Here is a 6,000-nt window from a genome sequence, read left to right as displayed (position 1 = left end):
CTTCTCCCAGTTGAATCTCTGATGAGACCACAGCCCCATCAGCACCTGGATTGAAGTCTGGTGAGATCCTGAACTAAGGACCCTGTCAAGCTATGCCTGGACTTCTGACCTATAGAAATTGTGAGCTAATAAATAGATGTTATTTTAGGTCACTAAGTTTCTGATAACTCGTTACTCAGTATAGAAAATTAATGCAGCATTTATTCAATCTATCACCAGAACTTTTTGATTCATTCACTGAAATAACTCTTAAAAACATCCAATTCTCTCCATCTTCACTACTCCACCCAGAGCAAACTGTCATCATCTCCTGCCCAGACAAATAGAATAGCCTTCTGATCTCCCCTGTCACATTTGCCCCTCCTATCAGAACAGGACCAAGATGTGAAAGCATCCCAGGCAAGCAAATGATTTGGCATTCCTTCAATTCCACATTTATTCAGCAGAGATGGGAGAAATTGTCTATTAATAAAAGTGGTGTGTCTCTCTTTTTATGCCAAAATGAGAGGCTCAATACATGTGATTTTCTAAAACAAATAACTTCTTGGGAGGCACATGAAACCACTTAAAATTTAAATAAATCTCTAATTTTCTGTAAATAGCACAACGAATTGCATTATGCATATTTATACTTTCAGCTGACTATACTTAATGACAGTTCTTGGCTGACTCATCTCAGGTTTAGAGGCACCACTTGTATGTGTCTATCACAAGGTTTTAATTTTGATGAACAACTTATTTTTTCCTTTTGTTGCTTCTGCTTTGAGTGTCAAGTCTAAGGATTCATTGACAAATCTGAGGTCATAATGATTCTACCCCTATGTTTTCTCCTCATAGTTTTATAGTTTTGGCATTTATATTTAGGTTGTTGATCCAGTTTAAATTAATTTTTGTATGAGGAGTGAGGTAAGGGTACAACTTCCTTATTTTGCATGAGGTTATCCAGTTGTCCCAGCACAATTTGTTAAAGAGAGACTCTTCATTCCCTCACTGAATTTTTTTTTTTTTTTTGGCCACACTATGTGACATGCAGGATCATAGTTCCCCAGCCAGGGATCAAACCTGTGCCCCCTGCAGTAGAAGCAAGAAGTCTTAATCAGTGGACCACCAGGGAAGTCCCACTTTATAGTAAGTTTTGAAACCAGGAAGTGTGAGTCCTCCGATGTTGTTTTGTTTTTTAAAAATATTGTTTTTCCATAATTCAAAAAGACACATGCACCCCAATGTTCATTGCAGCACTATTTACAATAGCCAGGACACTGATGCAATCTAAATGTCCATCAACAGAGGAATGGATAAAGAAGATGTGGTACATATATACAATGGAATATTACTCAGCCGTAAAAAGGAATGAAATTGGGACATTCGTAGAGATGTGGATGGACCTACAGACTGTCATACAGAGTGAAGTGAGTCAGAAAGAGGAAAACAAATATTGTATATTAACACATATATGTGGACTATAGAAAAATGGTACAAATCAACTGGTTTGCAAGGCAGAAATAGACACATGTAGAGAACAAACATATGGACACCACGTGGGGAAAGCAGGGGGAGTTGGAGTGGGATGAATTGGGAGATTGGGATTGCCATATATACATTACTAATAAGAGAAAAAAATACCAAATTGTACACTTTAAATACATGCAGTTTATTATTGTATGTCAATTGTATCTCAATAAAAGTTGTTAAAAAAATAAAAATAAAATAAACATTGTTTTAGCTATTTAGAGGACTTTGTAGTTCCCTATAAATTTGAAGATCAGCTTCTTCATTTATGCAAAAAGGCTACTGGAATTCTGTTAGGGATTGCATTGAATCTGTAGGTTGCTTTGGAGAATATTGCCAGCTTAACAATATTAGGTCTTTCATGAACGTAGGATGCCTTTCCATTGATTCATGCCTTCTTTAATTTCTTTTAGCAATGTTTTGTAGTATATGGTGTACAAATCTTTCACCTCCATGGCTATTCTTATTCCTGGGTAATTTATTCTTTTAGATGCTATAGGAGATAAAGTTGGTGTCTTAATGTCCCTTTCAGATTGTTTATTGCTGGTGCATAGAAATACAACTGATTTTTGTGTTGATATTGTCCCCTAAATTTTGCTGAATTAAGTTATTAGCTCTAGCAGGTGTGTACGTGTGTGTGTGTGTGTGTATTCTATGGGATTTTCTTTATATAGAATCATGTCATCCACAAATACGGATAGTTTATTTCTTGTATTCCAGTTTGGTTGTATTTTCTTTTTATTTTTATTGCCAAATTGCTCTGCTAGGACTTCCAGTACAATGCCAAATAGAAATGGTGAAAGCAGACATCTTTGTCTTGTTGCTGATCTGAGGGGGAAAGCTTTCAGTTCTTCGTAATTGTGTACGATGTTAGTTGTGGGTTTATCATAAATGTCCATTATTATGTTAAGGAAATTCCCTTTTATTCCTGGCTTTCTGAGTATTTTTATCATTAAAAGGTGCTACATTTTGTCAAATGCCTTCCTGCATCTATTGAGATGTTCTTTACTCTTTTTCTTCATTCTGTTAATGTGATAGCTCACATTGATAGATTTTCTTATGTTGAACCCCACTGCATTCTTGGAATAAGTTCAACTTGGTTGTGGTACACTATTCTTTTAATGTGCTGTTGGGTTTGGCTTGCTAGCATTTTGTTGAAGATTTTTGTAGCTATATTCATAAAAGATATTGCTTTGCTTTTCTTGTGGTATCTTTGTCTGGCTTTGGTATCAAGTTAATGCTGGCTTCACAGAATGTGTTAGGAAGTTTTCTTTCCTCTTCTGTTTCTTGGAATAGTTTGCATACAGTTGATATCAATTACTCTTTATGTGTTTAGCAGAATTCACTAGTGAAGCCACCTAGTCCTAGACATTTCTTTCTTGGGAGGTTTTTGATTACTGATTCATCATCTTTACTTGTTAGAATAGAAGTCTGTTTGAAGTAAGTCAGAAAGAGAAAGACAAATATTGTATGCTAACTCACATATACGGAATATAAAAATGGTACTGATGAACTCAGTGACAAGAACAGGGAAGCAGATACAGGGAATGGACTGGAGAACTCGAGGTATGGGAGGGGGTGGGGGGTGAAGGGGAAACTGAGAAGAAGCGGGAGAGTAGTACAGACATATATATACTACCAACTGTAAAATAGTCAGTGGGAAGTTGTTGTATAACAAAGGGAGTCCAACTCGAGGATGGAAGATGCCTTAGAGGACTGGGGCAGGGAGGGTGGGGGGGACTCGAGGGGGGGGCGTCAAGGAAGGGAGGGAATATGGAGATATGTGTATAAAAACAGTTGATTGAACCTGGTGTACCCCCCAAAAAAATAAAATAAAATAATTAAAAAAAAAAAAAAATAGAAGTCTGTTGATATTTTCCATTTCTTCTTGAGTGAGTTTTGGTAATTTGTGCATTTCCAAAAATTTTTTCATTTCATCTACATTATCTAATTTGTTGGCATACAATTGTTCATAATATTCTCTTTTAATCCTATTAATTTCTATAAGGTCTTCATTTTTATTTCTGATTTTAGTCATTTGTACCTTCTCTTTTGTTCTCTTAGTTGAGCTAAAAGTTGGTCAATTTTGTTGGATCTTTTTATTTATTTATTTAAATTTTTTTTTTTTTATGAGATCTTCCTGGCGCAGGGATCCAACCCATGTCCCCTGCATTGGCAGGCAGATTCTTAACCACTGCGCCACCAGGGAAGCCCCAGATCTTTTTAAAGAAAAGAACTTTTTTGTTTGTTTTATTAGTTCTTTCTATTGTTTTTCTATTCTCCATTTAATTTATCTGTGCTCTAAACTTTATTTCCTTCCTTTGCCAGCTTTGAATTTAGTTTGCTCTTCTTCTAGTTTCTTAAGGTGTAAAGTTAGGGTGTTGATCTGTATCCTTCTAAGCACTGCTTTCACTGCATCCCATAAGTTTTGGTACATTATGTTTTAATTTTCATTCATGTCAAAATGTTTTCTAATTTCCCTAGTGATTTTTTTCTTTGATGTATTGGTTGTTAAAGAGTATGTTGCTGGGACTTCCGTGGTGGCACAGTGGTTAAGAATCTGCCTACCAATGCAGGGGACACAGGTTCGATCCCTGGGCAGGGAAGATCCCACATGCTGCAGAGCAACTAAGCCTGCGCTCCACAACTACTGAGCCTGCGCTCTAGAGCCTGCAAGCCACAACTACTGAGCCCATGTGCCACAACTACTGAAGCCCACGTGCCTGGAGCCCGTGCTCCACAACAAGAGAAGCCACCACAATGAGAAGCCCAAGAACCACAATGAAGCATAGCCCCCACTCACCACAACTACAGAAAGCCTGTGTGCAGCAACAAAGACCCAATACACCCAATAAAAATAAATATATTCTTTTAAAAAGAGTATGTTGCTTGATTTCCATTTGTGAATTTTTCAGTTTTCCTGTTACTGATTTCTCCTTTCTCTATTGGTTGAAGAAAATATTTTGTACGATTTTGATCTTTTAAAATGCACTGAGTTTTTTTAATGGCCTAATATATGCTCTATCTGGAGAATATTCCATGTACACTTGAGGAGAATGTATTTCTGCTGTTTCGGGGTGGGGTGTTCTGTACATGCATGTTAGGTTTGGTTGATTTATAATGTCCTTCAAGTCCTCTATTTCCTATTGATCTTCGTTCCAATATATTCAACCCATTGTTTAAAGTGAGATATTGAAGGCTAACTCCAACTGTTATTGTAGAATTACCTATTTCTCCCTTTAATTCTGTCAGTATTTGCTTCTTATATTTTGGGGCTCTGTTGTTTGGTGTGTATATGTTCATAATTATCATATCTTCTCAATAAATTGATTCTTTTATCAATATACAGCATTCTTCTTTGTCTCTTGTAACAACTTTTAACCTAAAATCAATTTTTTCTGATGCTAGCATAGCTACTCCGGCTCTCTTGTGGTTACTATTTACATAGAATATCTTTTTCCAATCCTTTCAACCTATCTGTGTTTTTGCTCCTCAAGTTTCCTGTAAACAGCATATAGCTGGATCACAGGTTTGTTTGTTAAAAAAAAAATTTTTAAGGGTCAAATCTTTTTTTTTTTTAATTTATTTTTGGCTGCACTGGTTCTTCATTGCTATGCTCAGGCTTTCTCTAGTTGCAGAGAACGGGGGCTACTCTTCACTGCAGCACGCGGGCTTCTCAGTGCAGTGGCTTTTCTTGTTGCGGAGCATAGGCTCTAGGCACGTGGGCTTCAGTAGTTGTGGCACTCAGACTCAGTAGTTGGGGCACATGGGCTTAGTTGCTCTGTGGCATGTGGGATCTTCCTGGACCAGGGCTCGAACTCTTGTTCCCTGCATTGGCAGGTAGGTTCTTAACCACTGTGCCACCAAGGAAGTCCCTGGATCACAGGTTTTTAAACATTCTGCCAATCTCCGTCTTTTAATAAAGTGAGCTTATCCATTTATATTTAAAAACATTTCGAATAATTAAGGATTTACTTCTACCATTGTGCTATTTGTTTTCTTTATATCTTAAATCTTTTTTCTTTATTTCCTTGAATACACTCTATTTTTGTTTTTGATTGATTTTTCTAGTGCATAATTTTGATCCCTTCTTCATTTCCTTTTCTATACCTTTTTTTAGTTATCATCTTAGTAGTTACCCTGGGGGTTACCATTGACATCCTAAATTTATAAAAATCTGGTTTGCATTGATTCCAGCCCCCCAACCCCAAGATGACCTCCAACCTCTGTCTTTAAGACTGAAAACAGCAAATTTCTGGCTGTTGTAGAACAATCACTTTCCCTACTTTGCCCATTAGGGTTCAGCAGTGTGAAGGTTCAATCAAGAAGCTGTTGTCTTTATTTAAATGAAGTAACAGGTCCAGGTTTTTATACTTAGATTTTATCATACTTGAAACTAAAATGCAGAGCTATCCAGTTCAGTATTGGATACCAATATTGCATGTTGAGAGCATGACATCTGGAGTCTAAATCCCAGTTCAACGACCAGCC

Source organism: Hippopotamus amphibius, chromosome 8 (assembly GCF_030028045.1).
Source record: "Hippopotamus amphibius kiboko isolate mHipAmp2 chromosome 8, mHipAmp2.hap2, whole genome shotgun sequence".
Classification (NCBI taxonomy): domain Eukaryota; kingdom Metazoa; phylum Chordata; class Mammalia; order Artiodactyla; family Hippopotamidae; genus Hippopotamus; species Hippopotamus amphibius.
The sequence above is the reverse complement of the archived record's forward strand: the minus strand, read 5'-3'. Positions refer to the sequence as shown.